Source organism: Phacochoerus africanus, chromosome 13 (genome assembly GCF_016906955.1).
Source record: "Phacochoerus africanus isolate WHEZ1 chromosome 13, ROS_Pafr_v1, whole genome shotgun sequence".
Lineage (NCBI taxonomy): Eukaryota > Metazoa > Chordata > Mammalia > Artiodactyla > Suidae > Phacochoerus > Phacochoerus africanus.
Window position 1 is genome coordinate 18,450,780 of NC_062556.1, and position 25,770 is coordinate 18,476,549.

A 25,770-nucleotide genomic window follows, 5' to 3' on the forward strand; every position below is an offset into this window, starting at 1 on the left:
GTCTTTCATTTTTCAGTTAAATTTATTCCTCGGTATTTTTCTCATACAATTGTAAATGGAATTATTTCTTTCAGATGTTTTATTATTAGTATATAGAAATGCAATTGATTTTTGTTATGTTGATGCTGTATCCTACAACTTTATTGAGTTCATTTATTAGTTTTACCATTTTTTGGGGAGGAATCATATATATAAGATCAGGTTTTCTGAAAATAGGGAAGCTTTACTTTTTCCTCTTCATTTTGGATGCCTTTTTCTTATTTTTGTGTGGGATTGCTCTGCTTAGGATTTTGGCACTGTCTTTAGTAAGAGTAGTGAGTGTGGGTACCCTTATCTTATTGCCAATTATAAAGGAAAAGCTTTGAGTTCTTCACCACTGAGTACAGTTAGTTGTGGGTGTGTGTTACATGGTGTTATTTTGAGGTATGTTCCTTTTGTTCTCAATCTGCTGAGAGCATTTATCATAAAAGAGTACTGAATTTTGTTAATAGCTTTTTCTACCTCTGTTGAAAGGATCATATATTTATTATTCCATTAACATTGTGTATCACCCTTATTTCATATATAGCGGTATCATGCCATCCTTCCATGCAGGGATAAATTCCACTTGATCACAGTGGATGATATTTATAATAAACTGTTGAATTTGGTTAGACTTTTGCTGAGAAATTTTTGCATTTATATTCATTAGGCGTTTCAGCCTATACATTTATTTTTGTATAGGCTTCCTTATCTGGGTTTGTTGTCAGAGTAATGCTCTCCTCATAAAAAGAGCTTAGGACTGTTCCCTCAATTTTTTGGGAAGAGTTTGACAGTGATTGGTGTTATTTTTTAATGTTTGGTAGAATTCACCAGTGAAACCATTTGGTCTTGGGCTTTTCTTTGTTGGGAGTTTTGTGTTTATTATTTCAATGTCCTTGTTTATTATTAGTCTGTTCAGACTTTGTATTCATGATTTAGGCTTGGTAGGCTTCATGCATCTGGGAATTTCTATCTAATTATTTGGTGTGTAATTGTTAATAATATACTCTTACAGTCTTTTGTATTTCTTTGATGTCTCCTCTGTCATTCATCAGATTTTTTTTTTTTTTTTTTGTCTTTTGTCCTTTTAGGGCTGCACCCATGGCATATGGAGGTTCCCAGGCTAGGGGTCTAATCAAAGCTGTAGCCACAGGCCAACACCAGAGCCACAGCAACGCCAGATCGAGCCACGTCTGCGACCTACACCACAGCTCATGGCAACGACAGATCCTTAACCCACTGAGCGAGGCCAGGGATCGAACCTGCAACCTCATGGCTCCTGGTTGGATTTGTTTCCACTGTGCCATGATGGGAACTCTCATCAGATTTTTTTTACTTCTCTTTTTTTCCTAAGTTTAGCTAAATGTTTGTCAATTTGCTTTATTTTTTAAAGTACCAACTCTTTTTTTTTTTTTGTCTTTTTGCCATTTCTTGGGCTGCTCCTGTGACATAGGGAGGTTCCCAGGCTAGTGGTTGAATAGGAGCTGTAGCCAGCCATTGGCCTACGCCAGAGCCATAGCAACGCGGGATCCAACCTACACCACGTCTCACGGCAACGCTGCAACCTACACCACAGCTCACGGCAACGCCGGATCGTTAACCCACTGAGCAAGGGCAGCGACCGAACCCACAACCTCATGGTTCCTAGTCGGATTTGTTAACCACTGCGCCATGATGGGAACTCCAAAAGTACCAACTCTTAGTTTGATTTTTTTCTTTTACTCCCTAGTCTCTTCGTCCATTATTTATTCTCTAATCTTTGCTCTCTTGTGCTAATTTAGTGCTTGGTTCTTTTTTTTCCCTACTTCCTTGATGTGTAAAGTTGTTTTTGAAAACTTGCATTTTAAAAAATGCAAGGAGTTCCCGTCATGGCCTAGCAGAAACAAATCTGACTAGGAGCCATGAGGTTGCAGGTTCGATCCCTGGCCTCATTCAGTGGGTTAAGGATCTGGTGTTGCCATGAGCTGTGGTATAGGTCTCAGACGCAACTTGGATCTGGCATTGCTGTAACTGTGGTGTAGGCTGGCAGCTACAGCTCCGATTAGACCCCTAGCCTGGGAAGCTTCTCCATATGCCACAGGTACGGCTCTAAAAAGACGAAAAAAAAAAAATGTAGTCACATAAGAACTACTTTTGATATATTCCCTAAATTGTGTTATTTTGTATTTTTATTTTATTCTTTTCAAGATAGTGATTTCTTTCAATTTCTGTTTTGACCCACTGGTTATTTGGGAGTGTTGTTTACTTTCTATGTATTTGTAAATTTTTCAGATTTTTTTCCTGTTGGTTTCTAGTCCCTATTATTGTGGTTGAAAAGCTGAGATGTGATTTTAATTTTAAATGTGTTAAGATTAGCTTTGTGGCCCAGGAATGATACATCCTAGGGAATGTTTTATGTCCCCTTGAGAAGAATGTGTTTTCTGGGGTCCTTGGATGAAATGTTCTGTATATTTCCATTGGGTTTACTTTTCTTTCTTTTTTCTTTTTTTTTTTTTGTCTGTCTTTTCTAGGGCTGCACCCAAAGCATGTGGAGGTTCCCAGGCTAGGGGTCTAATCGGAGCTGTAGCCACTGGCCTTGGCCTACACCACAGCCACAGTAATGCAGGATCCTTAACCCACGGAGCGAGGCCGGGGATCATACCTGCAACCTCATGGTTCCTAGTCGGATTTGTTAACCACTGAGCCATAACAGAAACTTCTTGGTTTACTTCTCTAAAGTGTTATACAGGTCGGTGTTTTCTCATTAATTTTCTGTCAGAATGAGAATTATTAATCTATATTACTTTTCTAGATGAACTAGTATTGGGGGTATGTAACATTTCTTTGAGTACATATGCATTAATACCTTTTTTATTTTTATAAGTATTACCTATACAATTCTACCATGCTACTTTGTTCGCATCTGTCAAGTTGATCCCAGGCCTTTCCTAAATTTATAAGGTGGTAAATTATATTGATAGATTTCCTAACAACAAAGACACTGAAGTCTGGTGGGGGATTCACTTAATCTTGCTATAACTTTTTTTCCTAAGTTAGGTTTATTAAGGTATTATTCATTTTTTCCTTTAAGTTTTATTGAGATATAATTGACATACAACACTGTTTAAGGTGTACAGCATAATAATTTGACTAAAATACATCATGAAATGATTATCTAACTGATTAGCATTAGGGCCTTTCCCATCCACCACCATGCCTACAGCACCTCTGCAACACAAGGCCTCACAACCAGGCACACTTGGGGCCCACCCCACTACCTGAGCACCACACAGCTCTCCATAACAGAGGGCTGCGTGCCTTCCAGCACACCCACAGCAATCACATAATGCAGGGCCTCAGCCATTTAGGCCAGGGTCCAATGCCACCTACCAGCTAGTCCCCAGTGCCTGGCCCTGCCACTGCAAAAAGGTGCAGGCATTCCACATGGGGGACCCCCCGAGAGCGTCTGGCTCTGCTGGCCAAAAGGGAATGTGCTACTGGGCCCTGTAGATAAGGCCACTTCTCTGTGACTGGGAAATGCAATGAACCAAATCTAATGAATAGAAATGCACAGAGAATGTGGAAACAAGAAAATAAATGTTACAAATGAAGTAACAAGACAGCAGCAGGAAAAGTACTAGACAAAGCTGAGACAAGCATTCTACCTGAAAAAAAAGGCATCCACGATTATAAAGGTGCTCACTCAAGTTAGGAGAATAATAGAGGGACATAGTTAGAACTTCAACAAAGAAGAATAAAATATAAAAGAGCAAACAGCTCAAAATACAACTGAGATTACACACACACACTGGAGGGAAGCAACATTATATATTACAGAAGAATTAGATCAGTGACCCGGAAGACAATAGTGAAAATCACAAAAGTTGAATAGCAAGAAGTAAACAAGAGATGATGGGTAAAAGGACCTCTTAGACAACATCAAGAATATTAACAGCATTATAGGGGTCCCAGAAAGGGGAGAAAGAGAGAAGGGGGCAGAGAATTTGGACGACATACTAACTGATGACTTTCCTAACCTGGAGAAGGAACCCGATTTCCCAGGTCTGCCGAGACCAGTTCAGCAGGGTGGGGCTGAAGGACGGGTGCTGTGAAACTTAAGAAAAAGTTAGCATAAAACAAGACACAGAGACATTTATCTTAATCAAAGGTGGGAACCGGGGGACTCAAGGTCTCAGGGACCAAGAGCGCCGCCTCAAGAAACCACACTGTTTTCATTGTGCTCTTTAGGATGATGGCAAGTGAGGAGGGGCCGATAGGTGCAGGATATAGGTTTTTTTTAATTATTATTTTAAAAGTCCCATAGCTGGTAGATGGTTAAGCTTTTATTCTGACCTTTAGGCATTTAACAGTCATTAGCACTGAGGAAGCTAGGTGCCTCCCATCTATGCATAGCATCTAGAGAATCACCACTGTGCTTCTGCAGACGGCATCCCTATCTGCAGCAACCCTGTGTGCCCAGGTTTGCACCTCGGTTCTCCTTGCTGATGCATATCCTACTAAGGACCTCTGATAAACCCCTTGGGGCCATGAGGCTCATCTTCCTCTTATTCTTAAGAGGATGTATCATGCTGTGCAGACAGCATGCCTATCTGCACAGGTCCAGCATGCCTAGACCAACGCATTATGTCCTCATTCAGCTGACCACATGAATAACTTATGCCTTCAGGTCTTTGTTCTTAAGCTTAAGTCATCTGCCAGCACTGCGCCTGTTTTTCGAGCAGGAATATACGGTAAAGGTAAAGCAGGGCAAGATGCTTGCTCTCACCACTTTTCATCAACACAGTATCAACACTCCTGGCCATTGCAAAAAGACAAAAAAACAAAACAAAAGAAATGGATCGAGTTTGTAAAGGAAGTAAAAATGTCACTGTTTGCAGATGACATGATAATACAGAGAAAACCCTAAAGACTTCATCAACATTAGCATAAATTCAGTAAATCTGAAGTACACACAATGTACAGAAATCTGTCATTTTGCTCTATACTAATAAAGTATCAGGGAAAATAAGGAAAAATGTTTGATTGTATCAAAAATAATAAAATACGTATGAATAAATTTAACCACAGAGGTGAAAGATTAATACACTGAAAAGTATAAGACATTGATGAAGGAAACTGAAGATGATACAAATTAAATGAAAAGACACCCCAAGCTTTTGGATTGAAAGAATTAATATTTTAAAAATAGCCATACCTCTCTCAAATAAACCTACAGATTTAAAGCAACCTACAGCTCCAATTCGACCCCTAGCCTGGGAACTTCCACATGCCGTGGGTGTGGCCCTAAAAAAAAAAAAAAAAAAGGATAGCCATACCTCTCTCAAAGCAACCTATAGATTTAAAGCAATCCCTATCAAAATACCCATGACATTTTTTATAGAACTAGAATGAATAATCCTAAAATAAATATAAGACCACAAAATGACCACACTGCCAAAGCAATCCTGAGAAAAAAGACCAAAGCTGGAATTATCAGGCTTTCTGACTACAGAGCTAAAATAATCACAAAACAGACACATACAATGGAGTAGAATAGAGAGCCACACACTTACGGTCAATAAATCTACTAGAAAGGAGGCAAAAACATACAGTGGAGAAAAGACAGTCTCTTCAGTAAGTGGTGCTGGGAAAACTGGAGAGCTACATGTAAAATAATGATATTAGAACATGTACTCTCATCATACACAAATATAAACTCAAAATGGATTAAGGACCTAAGCATAATAACCCAAATCATAAAACCCCTAAGAGAAAATGTAGAGAGAAAGACTCTGACATAAATTGCAGCAATATATATATTTTTGGATCTGTCCTCTATGGCAAAATTAATAAAAGCAAAAATAAACAAATGGGACCTAAATAAACTTGAGCTTTTGCACAGCATTGAAAATCATCACAAAATAAAAATTCTAACTACAAAATGGGAGAAAATATTTGCAAATAGTATGACTGACAGTGGGTTAATATCAAAAAATATATAAACAGCACATACAACTCAATCTCAAAGAAAAAAAAAAACAAAAAAACCCAAACACAGAGTTCCCTTGTGGTGCAGCAGGTTAAGGATCTGGCATTGTCACTGAAGTGGCTTAGGTCATAGCTGTGGCATGGGTTCAGTCCCTGGCCTTGGAACTGCCACATGCCATGGGCATGGCCTTAAAAAAAATAACAAAATACCAAACAATAATGGGAAGAAGACATGAATAGACTTCTTTCCAAAGAAGTTATACATAGGCTGAAAGGCACCAGAAAAGATGCTGAACATCACTAATTATTAGAGAAGTTCAATTCAAAACAACAATGTAGGGGGAGTGGGATGAAATGGGAGTTTGGGGCTAGTAGATGCAAACTATTACATTTAGAATGGACAAACAATAAGGCCCTATTGTATAGCACAGTATTAGAATGTGTGTGTGTGCATACATATGACCCAGTCATTGCTGTACAGCAGAAATTACCACAATGTTATGAATCAACTACACTTTATTAAATAAAAACTAAAGCAATGCGCTATCAACCTCGTACCTATTAAAACTGCCTATCATTATTTTAAAAAAAAACAGCCTATCATTGAAATGTCCACAAATAAATATTGGAGAGGATGTGGAGAATGAACCCTTGAACACTGCTGACAGGACTGTAAACTGTCACAGCCACTATGGAAATAGTATGGAGGGTCCTTTAAAAAAGCTAAAAATAGGAGTTCCCATTGTGGTGCAGTGGAAACAAATCCGACTGGGAACCATGAGGTTTCGGGTTCGATCCCTGGCCTTGCTCAGTGGGCTAAGGATCTGGCGTTGCCGTGAGCTGTGGGGTAGGTTGCAGACAAGGCTTGGATCTGGTGTGGCTGTGGTGTAGGCCAGCAGCTACAGCTCCATTGGACCCCTAGTCTGGGAACCTCCATATGCCGCAGGTGTGGCCCTCAAAAGACAAAAAAAACCCAAAAAACTAAAAATAGAACTACCATATGATTCATCAATAAGTCTCCTAAGTACATTTCTAGGGAAAAAAATGAAAACACTAATTCAAGAAGGTACATAAACCCATGTTCACAGCAGAAGTATGGACAATGGCCAAAATATGAAGACAACCCACATGCCTATAAACAGACATATGGCATATATGGATAGTGGAATATTGCACAGCCATAAAAAGAATGAAACTGTGACATTTGCAGCACTGTGGATGGACCTATAGAATGACTTAATGAAGTCAGAGAAAGACCAATACTGTGTGATATCATTTGTATGTGGAGTCTAAAAATAAGATGAATATATAAAGATATATAAAGAGACTAGTGGTTTACAGTGGGAAGAGGTAACGGGGAGGGGCAAATTAGGAGTATAAGATTAAGAGGTACAAACTACTAGGTATAAAATAGGTAAGCAACAAAGATATACTGTATGGGACAGGAAATTAGAGCCATTATCCTGTAATACCTTTTTTTTTAGGGCCACACCCACGATATTTGGAAATTCCCAAGCTAGGGGTCAAATTGGAGCTGTAGCTGCCGGTGTATGCCACAGTCAGCAACGCAGGATCTTTAACCCACTGAGCGAGGTTAGGGATCAAACCCATGTCCTCAGGGATACTAGTTGGGTTCATTACCACTGAGCCACAATAGGAGCTCCCCATAATAACTTTTAATCAAGGATAATCTGTAAAAAAATACTGGGTCACTATGCTGTACACCTGAAACTAATATAATATTGTCAATATAGTTCATTTTTTAAAAAAAATGAACAAAAATAATTAGATAGAGGAGCTAAATATACATTTTGCGAAAAACAAAAAACCCAGAAGACCAAAAGTCACAGGGAAATATGCTCAACATCACTAATTATTAGGAAATACAAATCAAAACTACAAAAAGATATCAGCCTACAGTTGTTAGAATGGCTGTCATCAAAATGACAATACAGTATTGCTGAGCATGTGTAGAAAAGAGAACTTAGCTGCACTGCTGGTAAGAATGTAAATCAGTGCAGCTACTACTGAAAACAGTAGGGAGGGTCCTGAAACATAAAAAAATAGAAGTTCCCATGGTGGCTCAGTGGGTTAGGAACCCAACATAGTGTCCCTGAGAATGTGGGTTTAATCCCTGGCCTCGCTCAGTGAGTTCAGTGTAGGCCGCAGATGCACCTCAGATCTGTTGTCGCTTTGGCTGTGGTGTAGGCTCAAGCTGCAGCTCTGATTTGACCCCTTGCCTGGGAGCTTCTATATGCTGTAGGTGTGGCTCTAAAAAGAGAAAAAAAAACATAAAAAAAATAAAACTACCATATGATCTAGCAATTCTACTTTTGGTTATTTATCCAAGGAAAATAAAACAATACAGAAAACTAAAGAGGGAGTTCCCTGGTAGCTCAGCAGGTTAAGGATCTGGCATTGCCACTTGTGTGGCACAGGTCTGATCTCTGGCCTGGGAACCTCTGCGTGCTGTGGGCATGGCCAAAAAAATATAAGCGATATATGAACCCCTATGTTCATTGCAACATAATTTACAATAGCTAATATATGGTAGCAGCCTAAATGTGCAATGATAGATAAATGGGTAAAAAAGATGTGTATACATGTATATATATATACATACATACACATGGGTACATATACAGTCATGTACATAGACATGAAATTTTCCATTGTTGACAACATGGCTGCACCTAGAGAGTATTATGCTAAGTGAAATAAGTCACATAAAAAAAGACAGATAGCACATGATCTTACTTATATGTGGACTCTAAAAACAACAAAATCAGTCCTTCAGTAAGACACTGAAAACTTGCTAACTGCAAGAGAGGAGATGAGTGGGTGTTGGGCAAGACAGGTGAAGGAGCCTAAGTATAAAATGCCAGTTATAAAAAAGTAACAAGAACTTAATACATATTATCGAGGCTATGGTTCGTGGTATTACAATAATTGTGGATGGAGACAGGTGGTTCCTTGACTCATCATGACGATCCTTTTGCAAAACACTTAAATGTTGAATCATTACGTTGTACACCTGAAACTAACATTGTACATCAACTACTCAATTTAAAAAAAGAATGCATGCCCTGACAGCATTTTACCTGAGCCAGATGTTGCGAGTGTGTAATGAACAGCCTTGAGGAATGAGACAATGTCTCTCAGACAAACAAGAACATTGCTAAGCTCTCATTTTCAAAGCAGTGGAGCCCTCGAACTCAGTGTTCCTCAGAGTAACACAGCACCCAACTGGATCCCTCTGCGTCACCCCAGTGGGAACTGGGGGGAGGGAGAACCAATACAATATTACGCTCATGCCTGTTTATGCCATAAGTATTAAAAATCTTTTGTTTCTAAGGAAAAAAAATTCCCAACCTAACTTTACAACTAAAGGCACTAGAAAAAGAACATGCCCAATGTTGGCAGAATGAAATAAATAATAAGGATTAGAGCAGTTATAAAAATAACTGAGACAACAAAAATAGTAGAAAGATAAATAATATTGAGATTTTTGGAAAAGCTAAAATTGACAAACTTTAGTTAGCAGAATAACTAAGATAAAGGGACATCATTATACAGTGATGCCTCAGAAATAGAAAATGCAATAAAAGACTACTATTAATAATCCTATATAACTTAGGTTACCTAGAAAGAAATGCAAGGACAAACTCCTAGAAACAAACAACCTACTGAAATTAAATAGTTAAGAAACAGAACATATGTACAGATCAGTAAAAGCCAAAACTTCTCAAATACTTGCAAAAATTTAAACAGGAAGGAGCACTTTCAAACCATCTGATGATGAAAGCTATTACCCCAATATCAAAACAAGGCAAGGGCACTATGAGAAAAGTACAGGTCAGCATCCCTGAAAAACAAAGATGAACTATACTCACAATACTGGCCAACTAAACTCAACAGCGCACAAAAAAGATCATTCATCATGATCATGTGGGAGCCTGGATGCAAGGGTAGCTCAACGTATGGCCATTGATAATTGTGATACATCACATCGAGGGAATAAAGGGAAAATATTAATAGATACGGAAGAAATATTTGACAAAATCCAACTTCACTTCATGATAAAGTCTCAAGAAATTAGTTACAGAAGGAATATACCTCAATACACTAAAAGTCATGACAAGTCCAAAGCTAACAACATACTGAACTATGAATCCTGAAGGGCCTGTGTGAGCATGCTGAGACAGGCTTGTGCGCCAGGCCTGGGCTGCTTCCGCGTATACCCCTGGGTGCAGCCTGAACCACACTCCAGTCCCTCTGGGCTGTCCCCATGCGGCCAACCCCAGTCCTCTCCCCTGGTCTGTCCTCTGAAACCTGTTTCAGCACCCAGCCGCTGCACCTACCAGTCTTAGGCTGGGGATGCTGTGCAGCAGCGCCGAGCCTCTGTGCTGGTCTGTTTTGTCTGCTGCCACCGGGCTACTGAGCTCCTCCAAGCCTCTGAAGCTCCCTCTCTGCCCCAGCTGACCTCCCTGCAGGTGAAAGCTCCTCCCAGGGTGAAGGAACCTTTCCTCTTTCACAGCTCCCTCCCAGGGTCAGGTCCTGTCCCCTTTTCTTCCTTTTTAAAAAATTCTTTCATCCTTTTGGTTATGTGGAGATCTTTCTTGCACTTCTGGGTCTCTGAGATGTCCTGCTAGCATTCAGTAGGTATTCTGTGAGGATTGTTCCATATGTGGATTTTTTTTTTTTTATTAGGGCCACATCCACAGCATATGAACATTCCCAGGCTAGGGGTCGAATCAGAGCCACAGTTGTCAGCCTACACCACAGCCACAGCAACGCAGGATCCAAGCCACATCTGCGACCTACATCACAGTTCGTGGCAACATGGGATCCTTAGCCCACTGAGCAAGGCCAGGGATCCAACCCGCATCCTCATGGATACTAGTCAGATTCATTTCCGTTGCGCCACAGTGGGAACTCCCCACATGTGGATTGATTTTTGATGTATCTGTGGAAGGAGATGAGTTCCACATCCTCTATCCCAACATCTTAATTCAATTTCTAAGTGACTTTTTGGCCTTTTTTCTTCTATTTCAGGAAATCAAATGATCAGTGTCTGAGGGAGACTGAGCAGAGGCCCAGGGACACAGCAAATATCAAGGTCACCACACAAACATCAATCCCACAGAGTCCCTAAAGCCCAGAATCTGAAGAAGCAAAGGAAGGAACAAACTGCCTTTAAAAGGACATTCGTCACATATACTCCCCGCAAGAGTCTATCAAAGGGCTCATTTCCATTGATTTTGACAAGAGATGCTACAAAGGCACTTCAGGTTTCCAATGTAATAGAAATAAAACTATTACATTGGCATTGTAATGTACTTTCCCCTGAGCATCACTGAAGTTGGGTGCCTCTTCATATGTCAAATCATTGTTTTTATTTTACAGTGAAATTTAATTCCTTATGTTCCAAATATAGTTATTTGGTTGCTTCTATTTTTTTCTCGTGACTGAGAAGCAATTCAAATATACCTTATAGTTGTGGTGTCTTTCCACAGCATCCTTCCAAGCCAAGTGCTGTCCACGTGATCAATAAAAAAAATCCCTCGAGGATATTTTCACAGGTCACCCACACTCAAGACAGCTGACGAGGAGGGCCGTCTGCCTTGCACGGCCCTACATCAAGAGCTCTATACAGAACTCTCTGCTCTCAACTTGTGGACCAGATAAAGGACAAGGTGAGGATATCATCATTATGTCACCATCTGCACCCCAGCACATCGGTCAGTGCCCAAACATTGCCAAGATGAGAGACAACAGGCCTGCTCCCTTCTCCTACGATGTTCCCCAGCTTGCCACCAAGACCATGTCTGGACTATGTTCTTAACCACGAGGCACAAGTCAAGTGTCCCAAGGACTCAATGCCCAGACCAGAGCCTATTAGGCAAAAATGTGATCTGGACTCCAAACCTAGGCGCCGGGCAAGAGACCTGCCTGGGTCTCCATTCAGATTTGCTAGAACCTTCCCCTTCATAGTACACCCCCCACCCCCTCAAGAAAAAAACTAGGTCCTTATCTTCTGAGGCTACTCTGGGACCTGATCTATGTTACTGCCCACGGTCTTCATCCTCTTCCCAGAACAACTGGACTTGGGCACAAACAGGGGCACCACATGACCATACGGCCACCTGCCCCAGGGCTGAGTGTTAACTCCCAGCCTCTACCCAGCTCACCTTACCCGAGCCCAATCCAGGCCTGCACTGTCCCCCACGCCCCCATCTCTGCACATTCCAGACCAACCCCTCAGAATTGTCTTCATGGTGGGACAAGGGGTGGGGGAGGTGCTCCAGGTTCAGAACTACTTATTTCATCCTCCTGAGAAGCCTCCTCCTCCAAGTCAGATGTTTCACATCTTAGGGGACTCGGTGATACTGACCCACGTCCCAGTCCATGTTCTCCACGAGGGCCTTCTCGTCTCCCCCCCAAGGAGAGTGATTCACCCCCATGGCAGGGAAGACTTAGCTCCAGTCTAATACGACTTGGAGGTGACTACTCGAGTGAAAGAAAAGAGCAGAATTTGTCCCATGAATTAGCCGTCCCCCAACTATGGTATATGTAGACATTTCAGAACACCAAGTAATACAGAGGGTTCCACAGCCCATTTGATGTAATGTTATGAATTACGTTAATTTCACTTGAGCTTTAAATGGAGATTACCAAACTGTCCTATGAGGTGTTTGGGAAAGTAGAAAATTTTTAAATTCTTTGCTAATCCTTTTGCAATATATTAAGTTAGGCTGTACACCTCCAACTTCCATTGTACTGTACATCAATTATATCTCAATAAAACTGCAGGAAAAACAAAGGAAAATACTAGTAAATGAGTAAGAAACTGAGTCAACACACCGGAAGATATTAAGCCAACTGATAGCCAGTAGGAAGCTATTAATTAAAATTTATTTGTCCTCAGTGTTCTAGTGACTGGAATTTGGGAATCTCTGGATAAAGCAGACAACTTTAGGGATGAAAGTGTCTGTGTTTTTTAAGCTGAGCCTTTCTTGAAACTAGAATTTTTGCCTCTGAGAGTTCTATTCAGCGCCATAATGGAGGATATTCTCTTCATGTTATACGTTTTGGTTATTAAAAATCATGGAAATGGGAGTTCCCACTGTGGTGCAGTGGGTTAAGAATCCAACTGCAGCAGCACAGGTCGCTGCAGAGGCACAGGTTTGATCCTCCGCCTGGCCCAGTGGGTTAAAGGATACGCATTGCTGCAGCTGCGGTGAAGGTTGCAGTTGTGGCTCAAATTCAGTCCCTGGTTTGGCAATTTCCGGTATGCCATGGATGCAGCCATTAAAAAAAAATCACTGGAAATGATATTTGGTTAGTTTCTTATAATGAGATCCTCCCAATGTATATTATACAGATATTTTCACTTCCAGTCATGTCTTGTAAGGTTTTTGGTCACTAAGTTTTATTTACTTGAGTGTAAAACTGGATCTTAACAGTCTCAGCGTCGTCTATGCTCCTGAATTGTGTTCAGGTGTCAGGCTTTCAGACATAACTCAGGTCTCCTAAATCAGAAAGTACATTTTAGGAGTTCCCGTCGTGGTGCAGTAGTTAACGAATCCGACTAGGAACCATGAGGTTGCGGGTTCGGTCCCTGCCCTTGCTCAGTGGGTTAACGATCCGGCGTTGCCGTGAGCTGTGGTGTAGGTTGCAGACGCGGCTCGGATCCCGCGTTGCTGTGGCTCTGGCGTAGGCCGGTGGCTACAGCTCCGATTCAACCCCTAGCCTGGGAACCTCCATATGCCGTGGGAGCGGCCCAAGAAATAGCAACAACAACAACAACAAAAGACCAAAAAAAAAAAAGTACATTTTAGCAATATTTTTAGGTGACTCAACCTGAACATTTTTTTTTTAATTAAGTAGGACAAGCGTATTTATTCTCAACTTGACAGCAAATTTGAATAACATAATGGTCTTTTTAAAATATTGATGCCTGGAAATACAATTTACTGAATCCTTTAAAGTCCTGGGCAAGGGAATTTTAAAAAGTTTTCCAAGTAGTAACGGTATGAGGCCACGTCTGAGAACTCCCATACGTGAAGAGCAAGGATAACAGCTCCCTAACTTGTTCTAGTCTTTGTCCAGCATGAGGAGAAACTTGGACCTGGGTCAAGAATGTGTGGGTGGCTTTATAGAGAATGGAATTCTATTAACAGGGGCAAAGAACCTAATCATTTTTCCATGTGAGAATCTGTCTCAGGGACGTCTTCCCTTAGTGAGGAACACTCCAGATGCCATCCTGGTTGAGGCCTCAAGACCAAGGAAAAGATAAAAGCAAAGTAAAGAAGTTCAGGTTGAGTTACTCAACTTGAATATATTTCAGGGAGGAGTTACATGAGTATTATGGTTGAATAAGATGTGCCTCGTCATGTCTTCTCTTCAACAACAACTTGGCTTCATTCAGAGACAGAAGTGTCTTTGTGGGAGCTTTGGGACCCAGCATTATACATCTAGGGGCCAGGAGGAGGCTCACCCACCCGTGTCCAGGGTAACAGGCATAGAGACCTCAGTCTCAGCTCCAGACGTTGTGCTCATCTGTGGTCATCCATATCCTACTGGCTACAGCCCAGGGGTACCTGGAAAATACTATTTGAATCCATCACTTATGAACAAAAGCATCTTTGTGGATATTCGGTTTTCTAGTAGAGAAATACTAGCACAATGTTGGAGGGGGGGGGGAAATGTATGAGTGTGGATGCATTGGACAAAGTAAAAGGAATAGTTTCACTCTGCCAATATCAGGCCTCCCCCCAGACTGCACAACTCAGGGCCAAGAGAGACCTTCCTGGCCCACCATTTCTTCAAGAGCAAGTGAGAGCCTGTGAGTTAGCATGTGGCTTCTGCAACTGTGTGGGATGCTGTCAAAAAGACACACTGTTTTCTTGCCTCACCCGGAGTGCTGATTTACGAGTTGCATGACCTCCTTATTCATGAGGGGGTGGGAAGACGTAGCAGAAAGGATTCTTTTAAGGTATTAATATGGTGCAGATTCTACTGGCTGTATCACAGACTCCATCAGGAAGCCCACCCATGAGCAATAGGGATGCCTCACCCACAGGTCCTCCCAACTGGCCAATGGGCACCTTCGGTGCTCTGCACAGCTTACCAACACAGATCCCCACACTGTGGCCAGTGAGCCATGTATGCTCCCAACCAAGGCAGTGAGTGCAAGCTTGGGCAGGCAGCTTGAAAACACACAGAAAGTTGGCTCATGTCTGCAGGCCAAAGACAGACCATAAATTTCTGCATCAGCACCAGCCTTAGGAGAAAAAAAGGGGCTATCAGCACCCAGCCCGTTGTGTTCCAAGATCAAAAGAGAGAATTCTGCCAAAAGATGTATTAAGAAGCACAAAACAGGTTTACTCAAAAAGGTCTGAGAACGCCTCAGAATCTCTAATTCTAGAGGGATGACAGAAGGCATTTCTCTCCTGAAGACATAACTGCTGGAGCAAAAGTGAAGACAGTAGCACAAAACCCCAGGAACATTAAAAAGAAAAATCAAAGTAACCTAACATCACTAGAAGATTACAAAAGTCTTCAAGTTATCAATCCTAAAGACTCAGAAATTTGCAGTCTACCCAATAAATAAATTTTTTTTTTTTTTGGTCTTTTTTTTTTGTCTTTTCTAGAGCCACCCATGGCATACGGAGGTTTCCACGCTGGGGGTCCAATCAGAGCTGTAGCTGCCGGCCTACATCACAGCCACAGCAAGGCCAGATCCGAGCCTTGTCTGTGACCCACACCAAAGCTCATGGCAACGCCGGATCCTTAACCCACTGAGCAAGGCCAGGGATCAAACCCGCACCCTCATGGTTCCTAGTCAGATTCGTTTCTGCTGCACCACGACGGGAACGCCTCAAATAAATAATTTTAAAATGCTGTTATAAGAAACCTCAGTGAGCTACAAGGAAAGACAGAAAGACAATTCAATAAAATCAGAAAAAAAAAAATGAAGAGGAGAAAAATATGACAAACATTGTAGAAAAGATCCAAAAACATTCCAGAGCTCAAATGAATGGAATGAAAAATGTAATAGGAAAATCTATGGCTATGATAGCTTTTTCTTTTTCTTTTTTTAATTTTTCAGCCGTACCCAGAGCATATGGAAGTTGCTGGGCCAGGGATCAAACTCGTGCCTGAGCTACCACAGAGACAATGCCAAATCCTTAACCCACTATGCCATAGCAGGAACTCTTACAATAGCTTTTTAACAAATATGCAGAATAAAATGAAGTATACTATGACATAAAAAATATAAAAGGAAGAGAATAAGGGAATGGAACATTTATAAAAATGCAAAGATAAGTTTCTATCAGTATAAAATGGACTGTTTTTAACTATGAGATGTTTTATGTATGCCTCATGCTAACCACAAAGCAAAAATCTTTAGTAGGATCACAAACATTTAAAAGGCTTACCAACATGGTAAACCACCAATTTACAAAGGTAGACACGGAAGGGGAAAAGATACAATGGAAATACAAAATCAGAAAGCAAAAAACTGGTGGTAGTAATAAGCCCTTCCATAACAAAAATCACTGTAAATGTAAATGGACTTAATTCACAAATTAAAACCATAGAGTGGCTGGCTGGATAAAAAAAAAATAAAATAAGGCCCATAAGTGCATATAAGACACTCGTTTCTGCTTTAAAGACACAAACTCAAAGTAATGACAGATGGAAGATTATATTCCATGCAAGTGGAAGCTAAATAATGTGAGGCTAGCCCTAGGTACATGAAATAGATGTTAAGCCAAAAACAATAAAAGACACAAAGAAGGTCATTATGTGATGATACAAGGGTCAATACAGCAAGAAGAAAGAACAATTGTAAATATATACACACCCAACACAGAGCACCAAATATAAGCAAAAACAGATCTGATGGGAGAAACAGACACTTCAATACCAGTAGGGGACTTCAATACTCCACTCGCAGCAATGGATAGATCACCCCATATGGTAAGTCAACAAGAAAACACTGGTCTATATGTTACAACAAAAGGACTTTTCAGGCATATATAGAACACTTCATCCAACAATTTATTCTCAAGTGTGCATGGAACATACTCCACAACAGGTCATATATAATAGGACACAAACACGTCTTAGCAAATTTAAGGAGATCCATATTATACCAGCTATCTGAACACAATGGTACACAACTAGAAATCAACAAGACAGTATCTGTAAAGTCTACAAATACTTAGAAACTAAACAGTACACTTCTGAATATTCAGTGGGTCAAAAAAGAAATCTAAATAGAAAATTTTTTAAAAACATTAAATGAAAGTGGAAATACAGCATACTCAATCCTAAGGAATGCTGCAAAAGCAGTTCAGAGAGGAAAGTTTATAGCAATAAGTGCATGACAAGAAATTAGAAAGTTCTCAAAACAATCAACCTCAAATAACTAGAAAAAGAAGAAATTTACTCCAAAGTTACCAAAGGAAGGATATAAGAAAGATTATAGAGTAAAATAAAATATATACGAGAAAATCAATAGGAAGGATCAACAAATTAAAGCTGGATTTTAAAAACCATAAAATTCACAAACTTTTAGCTAGACTAGGAAAAAAGAGAGAAGACCCAAGATTAGAAATGAGGGAGGAGACATTACACCTGATGCTACAGAAATACAGCATCATAAGAGACTACTAGGAACAATTATATGCCAACAAATTAGATACTCTAGAAGAAACTGATAATTCCTAGAAACTCACTACCTATCAAGACTGAATCAAGAAAAAACAGAAAACCTGAACACACCAAAAACAAGGGATTGAATCAATAATCAAAAAACTCCTAACACAGGAAACTCAGGAACCAGACGACTTTACTGGTGAATTCTACCAATCCTATGAAGAGGAGTTAACACAATTCTCAAACTCTTCCAAAAAACTGAAAAGAAAGGAATACTTTCAAACTTGTTCTATGAGGCCAGCATTTCCAGGATACCAAAGCCAGATAAAGATTCTACAAGCAAAAAAATCTGCAGGCCAATAACGCTGGTTAATATAGATGTAAACATTCTAAACAAAATATCAGCGAGTCGAATTACACAATACATTAATAGGATTATACACTGTGATCAAGTGGGATGTAAGAATGGTTCAACATACACATGTATGTGGGATACACCACATTAATAGAGTAAAAAATTAAAATCCTGATCATTTCAATAGATGCAGAGAAAGCACTGGACAAGGGGAAGTTCTCTTATGATTATAAACTCTGAACAGACTGAGTCTGGCAGGAAGATCCTTCAACATAATTAAGGCCACATGTAACAAGCCCATGACTAACATCACACTCAATGGTAGAAAGGTAAAAGCTGCTCTTCTAAGATGAACAAGGCAGTGATGCCCACTTATTCACTCTTATCCAAAACAGCACTGGAAGTATTAGCTGGAGCAATTAGGCAAGACAAAGAAAGGCATCCAAATCAGAAGAACTAAATATTTCATTATTTGAAGATGGTATTATTTAGTGTATTAAAATATCCCAAGGAATCCCAAAGTAGGTAAAATTGCAGTATATAAAATCAATATACATCAATTGTATTTCTATACACAACTAGCAAAACATCTGAAAAAATAAAAAGTATCTAATTTACGATAGCATCAAAAATGATAAAATACCTTGGAATAAATTTAACAAAGTTGGGGGAAGTCTCTTCATTGAACACTACAAGACACAAAATAAATTGAAGACACTAATAAATGGGAAGATCATAGATCAGAGGAATTTGTAAGATTAAAAGGTCCTAATGCCACCTGTAGAGTCAAAGAAATCTCTCTGAAAGATTCAACGGCATTCTCCACAGAAATAGAAAAATCAATTCTAAGCTTTTTATGGAACAGAAAAGAACTGAATAGCCAAAAGAATCCTGACAAAGAACAAAACCAGAGGCATCAGAGTTCCTCATTTCAAACTCTACTACAATCTATAAAACACTATTAAAACACCATGGTGGTGGCATAAAAATAGACAGCCAGAGCAATGGGACAGAATAGACAGCCCAGAATTAAACCTCCCAAATATAAGATTTTTGATAAGGTAACCAAGAACAACCACACAGAAATAATGCTTGCAATAAATGGTGTTGGACAACTTGGATAAACACTAGCAAAATACAGAATTAGATGCCTATCTTAATCCACTCACAAGAAGTAACTGAAGATAGATCTAAGACTTGATACCTTTAAGTCCTAAAAGAAAACATATGGAGGAGAGGGGAAGAAGTGGAATGCACTGGGAGCTTGAAGTTAGTAGATGCAAACTATTACATTTAAAATGGATAAGCGGAGTTCCCTTTGTGGCTCAGTGGTTAACGAATGCGACTAGGAACCACGAGGTTGTGGGTTCGATCCCTGGCCTTGCTCAGTGGGTTAAGGATCCGGTGTTGCCGTGACTGTGGTGTAGGTTGCAGATGTGGCTCAGATGCCGCATTGCTGTGGCTGTGGTGTAGGCTGGCAGCTACAGCTCCGATTAGACCCCAGCCTGGGAACCTCCATATGCCACGGGAGCAGCCCTAGAAAAGGCAAAAAGACAAAAAAATAATTAAATAAAATGGATAAGCAACGAGATCCTACTATATAGCACAGGGAACTATATTCCCATCTCTTAGGATAGAAAATGATGGAAGATAATATGAGAAAAAGAATGTATACATATATGTATGACTGGGTCACTTTGCTATACAATTAGCACAACATTGTAAATGAACTGTAATTTTTTAAAAAAGAAAAAGAAAATGTAAGAAACTCCTCCCCGTTGGTTTTGATGATTATTTTTGGATATGACACTAAAAGCAAAAATACAAAAGCAAAAGTCAACAACCAAGAATAAATCAAACCTAAAAGCTTTTGTACAACAAAAAAGCCAACTATTAAATGGGAAAAAATGAAAACCATATATTAGATATAGGGCATACAGTCAAAATTAAAAAACTCATGCCACAAGAAACCAAACAATGCAAGGTATGAATGAGCAAAGGAAATAGATTTTTTTCCCAAAAAAGACATACGGATGGCCAATAGCCATATGAAAATCTGCTCAACTTGACTAATCATCAGTACAATGCAAATCAAAACCATAGTAAGATATTATCTCACACCTGTTAGAATGGCTATCATCAAAGAGACAAGAGACAGTAAGCATTGCTGAGGATGTGGACAAAAGGGAATGCTTGTGAACTTTTAGTAGGGATATAATTTTTGCAGATACTATGGAAAACAAAATGAAGGTTTATCAAAAAAGTAAAAATAGGAAGTTCCCATTGTGGCTCAGCAGAAAAGAATCTCACTAGTATCCATGAGGATGGAGGTTCGATCCCTGGCCTTGCTCAGTGGGTTAACGATCTGGTGTTACTGTGAGCTGTGGTGTAGGCCAGCAGCTGTAGCTCCAATTTGACCCTTAGCCCATCAACTTCATATGCCGCAGGTGTGGCCCTAAAAATAATTATTAAAAAGAGGTAAATGGATAAGAAAGATGTGATATCTATACATTTATCTATATACATACATTGGGTATTATTCAGCTGTTAGAAAGAAAGTTTACCATTTTCAACAGTGATGTACCCTGGGCACATTATGCTGAGATAAGTTCAAAAAGAGAAAGACAAATACTATGTGATACCATTTACAGGTAAAAATCCAAAAAAAAAAGCCAAACTCACAGAACAAAGAATAGAATGTTGGTTACCAGGGGCTGAGGTGTGGGTGTGGGAGAATAGGAGAGATATTGTTTAAGGGTACAAATTTTTTTTTTGTCTTTTGTCCTTTTAGGGTTGCACCTGCATGTGGAGGTTCCCAGGCTAGGGGTCTAATCGGGGCTGTTGCTGCTGGCCTACACCACAGCCACACCAACGCCAGACCTGAGCCGTGTCTGTGATCTACACCACAACTCAAGGCAACGCCGGATCCTTAACCCACTGAGCGAGGCCAGGGATTGAACCTGTAACCTCATGGTTCCTAGTCAGATTCGTTTCCGCTGCACCACATCAGGAATGCCTAAGGGTACAAACTTTTAACTAATTTTGATTCCGAAAGATCTGATGCACAGTATAGTTAATAAAGGCAATGGAATATTTTTTTTTCTTTTTAGGGCCGCACCTGTGGCATATGGAAGTTCCCAGGCTAGAGGTCAAATTGAAGTTATAGCTGCCAACCACAGTCACAGCTACACCAGATCCTTAACCTGCTGAGCGAGGCCAGGGATCAAACCCGTGTCCTCATGGATGCTAGTCGGGTTCGTTACTGCTGAGCCACAATAGGAACTCCTAATGGTATTGTATTATAATCATCAAACCTGCCAAGAGACTAGATCTTAATTTTTCCCAACCACAATAAAGAACAAAGGCAAACTAAGAAATGAGTTTCCAAATTTACTGTGATAGTTTATTCGCATTTCTCAGTGAATCACACCAAACCCTTACTAAAGGTAAAAAAAAATATACCTATGAACTTCATAACAGAGGAATCTTACAGAAAGCATCTGAACCAGTGAACAGGTGCAATGGGACAAATGATTGTCAGGTGACTGAAGTAAACAAGACATTATCACTGCTGTAGGTATTCTGGGAAAAAATACATAATTACAACCTGAAACTATCAAGAAAAAAAGTTTTATGCAAATTTCAGTCCATATATACCTCCCATATTCTGATTCTAATACTATATTTAAATAGTATTTCTTATCAATACACAGAGTAAATCCTTCTTAATTACTTTTTTTCAGAGCTTTTTAAGTTATCTGGACCACTAATGACATCCCATTTAAAAGTGCATTTTCTCAAACTATGGCATTTGGAGTGGATAAGCAATGAGATCTGGCTGTAGAGCACAGGGAACTCTATCTAGTCACGTGCGATGGAACATGATGGAGGATAATGTGAGAATTGTGTGACTGGGTTACTTTGCTGTATAGCTGAAATTGACAGAACACTGCAAATCAACTGAAACAGAAAAAATTCAAATCTTAGCAAAAAAAGGGCATTTCCTTAATCCTGTTTTGGTAAGCTCATATTGCACTGAGATGTACATTAATCATTCCACTTTCCCTTTCTTCACTAATAACTCAACATCCAAAATCATCCCATGGATGACTGGATATTAATGCCATCTCGTGTTCATCTTTCACAAAAAGAATAATTTCAATAGTTGAATTCATTAATTCATGGTGAGAATTCTCCATGCTCTATAGGGGCCTGGATGCAGACAATGGGAAAAGCCTCTGGAACACAGAAGAGAAGCATTCTAAAGAGTTGACTTTGACTATCACAAGAAGGAAAAAAACAAAAACAAAAAACACGTAGTTGTTGAAAACAACAGAAGGAGAAAATTAAAAGTTTACAGATTCTCAATCCATGACATTTCAGGTGAAAAAGCAGACACAACCTCTGACCTGGGACAGGACAGTTTCCTGAAAAGCGGCCTTTTCCCCCTCTTCTTCCTCCTGCTCTGGGTCATTTCTCATCCAATGTATGTTGAGGAGTCACATCAGTATCTTGAGAACATTCGACGGCCTTTCGAAAATGAGATTCAGAACAATGAGCTCCTGCATGGAGACCAAACTATGAGCTTTTTATTTCCTGTCTACATGTGCTCTCTGCTCACACAGACGCCCAACAATTCTGCTACAGGAGAGAGTAAGTGGGCTACGCAGCCCTGCCCCTTCTACCCCATTGTAGAGCAGATGCCCACACCTCCCCAAAGGCAAATGGACCAAAGACTGAAAGCAACTCTCACCAATGTACCCAGCACCCTTCTGCTTAGACCTGGCCCAACCTCAGAATCACCTGGAGTTAACATGGATGCTCCCACCCTCCACCCAGATCAATAGAGTCTGTGGGGAGGGCACAGGTGATGTTATTTCTAAATACTCATCATGTAATATCAATGGGAAACTGCATGGGAACCATGTAGCAGACATTTCTTCCAAAGCTTTAAAGTGTATACACATTTGGGGGAGGTGGGATCAGGGCCTCACTTTCAATTATGATTCTCCTGTGGGGAATGAAATGGCATCTTTAACAAGTTTTCTGTTGGTGCAGATGTTACTCCCTCAGACCCGTATTCAGAGTATCAGGCATGGCACACCTGAGACGACTGAGCACCATGAGGGCTCTGGTAAGAACTTCCAGAAGTGCAAGTTCCCTGGACCTGATTCCCAGGGCCTGAGCTCCTCATTGTTGCCTAGGGTGGATGCTGCTGGGTGGGTGGAAACCACATGGTGGGTTTAGGCTTGTGTGAGGGGTCGCCCTTAGCAATCTACCCACAGGTACTAGCCCTCAAGTCCTTTAGGCCCTTCTCATCTCAGGGCCCATCTGACCCAAAGGACTACTCACAGGAGTCCCCAGGTGAGCTGAGACTCCACAGCACCAAGGATCCAGACCATCAAGTTGTTTACATCACTGATTTGTTTGAAAATAATAATACATATTTTAATGGCTGCAGGTGTGGCCATTAAAAGGCAAATTTATTTGTAGTCTATAAATTATATTGTTTACCTGAACGATGTTGTACAAATACAATATGGTATGTCAACTCCACTTCATTTTTTAAAAATGCACTCTCACCCAGGCCAACAGACAGAACCTGAGAGGGAGGTCACACAGGTCTTAAAACTCGCCATGTTATCTTCATTGTAAGCCTGGGGTGATCAGTCCTGGTGTAAACCTTGCCTCTCAAACCTTGTCCATATGCATACAAAGCATTCTAGGACCCATGGAAGAAACTGTGATTCTGCAGGTCTGGAGTGGGACCCATGAACTGGCACCTGTATTAAGTTTCTTCCTTGTGCAGGATGCTGCACCCCCAGACCCGTTTTTAGTAGCACTAGAGAAGGCAGGCTCAACACACCTGAGCCCTTTGTACCAACAACTATTGTTGGTACAAAGACCGCTTTCATCATCTTGAGGGATCACGTGTTTGGCTGGCACTTTAAAGTTTACTGAAGGCTAATAAAGGCTGTAACATCTGAGTAAGTCTATTTGGAAAATAACATGTATATAGTCATTAATGCAACGGTTACTGAGCAACTATTACGCCTTTACAAGAGGGTGCACCTGTTTTGGAAAGCTCATGGCTATTACTGGAGTCACACTGCACAGCCCCCGACCCTCCACCCCGCCTCCCCCGCTATCAGGACAAGGGGCTCTGCGAATCCAAAAGAGACTCGGCACGGCCGCTGCCCCGATTCCCGGAGGTCAGCCCCCTTCCCACCTCCGGCAGGCTGAGCCGGGCGGACAGCGGGGGTGAGAGGAGGAACCAAAGTTCCCCTGGACCAAGTCACTGCTCGCAGCTTTTCCTGAACAACAGCAGCAGCTCAAGAGCAAACCCGTGCGCCTCAAAAGGTGGTCTCGCGCTGCAGCCCGGGGACCCGCTGCACGGTCCGCCTGCTCTTACCTGGTTCCTGGCCCGTGGGCAGACGGGGGCCCTGGCCGGCGGAGTCGGTCCCGAGGGTTCAGGCCATGCGACCGTGTACGGCGTCCGGGGGCCCCCCCGCCCTCCCCTCAAGCTTCAAGTCAGCTCTGCGACGGAGGAAATACGCCGCGCCGCAAGTCTGGGCTCCGTGGGGCCCTGGGCTCAGTTCCAGGCCCGGTGCCGGGGCCGCTCGACCCTCACTCGTGGTCGCGGCCTTACGTCACATCCCGCTGCTTGAGGTCGGGTGCTCTGGTTTGACGGCAGGTACCACGGCTTTAGGGCACCTGGCCCGGCTTTGAGTCTGCGCCCTGTCGCACCCGCTTTACGTCACGAGATCTGGCTTAAAACCCACAAGCCCCACCCCCCCGTTTAAGTCACATGACTGTCTTATGTCAGGTTCTCTCCCCCCCCCCGCCCGCTTTACTTTTCTGCACGTTATTCTACTTCACTCCCTAAAGCGTTTTTTTGGTTTTTTGTCTTTCTAGGGCCGCACCCCCGGCATATGGAGGTTCCCAGGCTAAGGGGCCAATCAGGGTTGTAGTCCCAGGCTTACACCAGAGGCACAGCAACGCGGGATCCGAGGTGCCTCTGCGACCCACACCACAGCTCATGGCAACGCCCATCCTTACCCCACTGAGCGAGGCCAGGGATCGAACTTGCTTCTTCGTGGATACTAGCTGGATTGGTTAACCGCTGAACCACGCCGGGTACTCCCCTAAGATGTTTTTTTAAGTCAGTTCCACAGGCTTTTTGTCCTGGGACCTTGTTTTAGAACACGTGACCCTCCTTTATGTCAGGGCCTGTGGCTGTGGGGATGTGCTCATATGGCGCTTGGGAGGAGGGATCTAGTTGCAGGAGAGATGCTGAGTTCGGCTCTGCACCAGTTGAGTGGCCAGTGCCTGAGACACACACATGGAGACATCCGGACAGCTGCTGGACAAATGAATTTGGAGCTCTAGCAGGGATGGGCAGAGGCACTGATCTGGGGGTCAAAAAGCGCCCGGTGGGAGGTGGTTGGCCGCAGACAGGTCAAGGTGTGTGGAGGGGGGCATGCAATGAAGCACTGAGATTTAGGAACAAAGTCTGAGTGAGGAGGAAGCCATCCCTTCCTCATTGTGATTTCAGCCTTGGGCCCCACCCATGCTTTCCTGTGTTCCTTTGTGTGTTTTTTACCTCATCCATAACAATCTCCTCCTCGGAGACTTTCCCCATACCTCCGGGGCGGGGGGGAGGGGGCTTCAGGAGGAAACCACCCCATTCCTCCTCTGTCCCCTCCGTCATTGGGTTAGAAGTAAGCCCTGCTGGTCCACATGCTCCCTAGCTGCAG

At 41.6% G+C, this 25,770-nt stretch overlaps 1 long non-coding RNA gene across 1 annotated transcript in view; it reads right to left on the minus strand.

Annotated features, from left to right (window-relative positions):
* The window catches only part of LOC125113342 (uncharacterized), a 35,563-nt gene extending 10,791 nt beyond the window's left edge, over window positions 1-24,772 (minus strand). Inside the window, exons 1-2 of the long non-coding RNA XR_007131418.1 lie at window positions 24,426-24,772; window positions 22,423-22,543 (exon numbers count right to left, since the gene is read on the minus strand). This is a non-coding gene — a long non-coding RNA (uncharacterized LOC125113342). The remainder of the gene's footprint in view (window positions 1-22,422; window positions 22,544-24,425) is intronic.
* Between the last annotated feature and the right edge of the window lie 998 nt (window positions 24,773-25,770).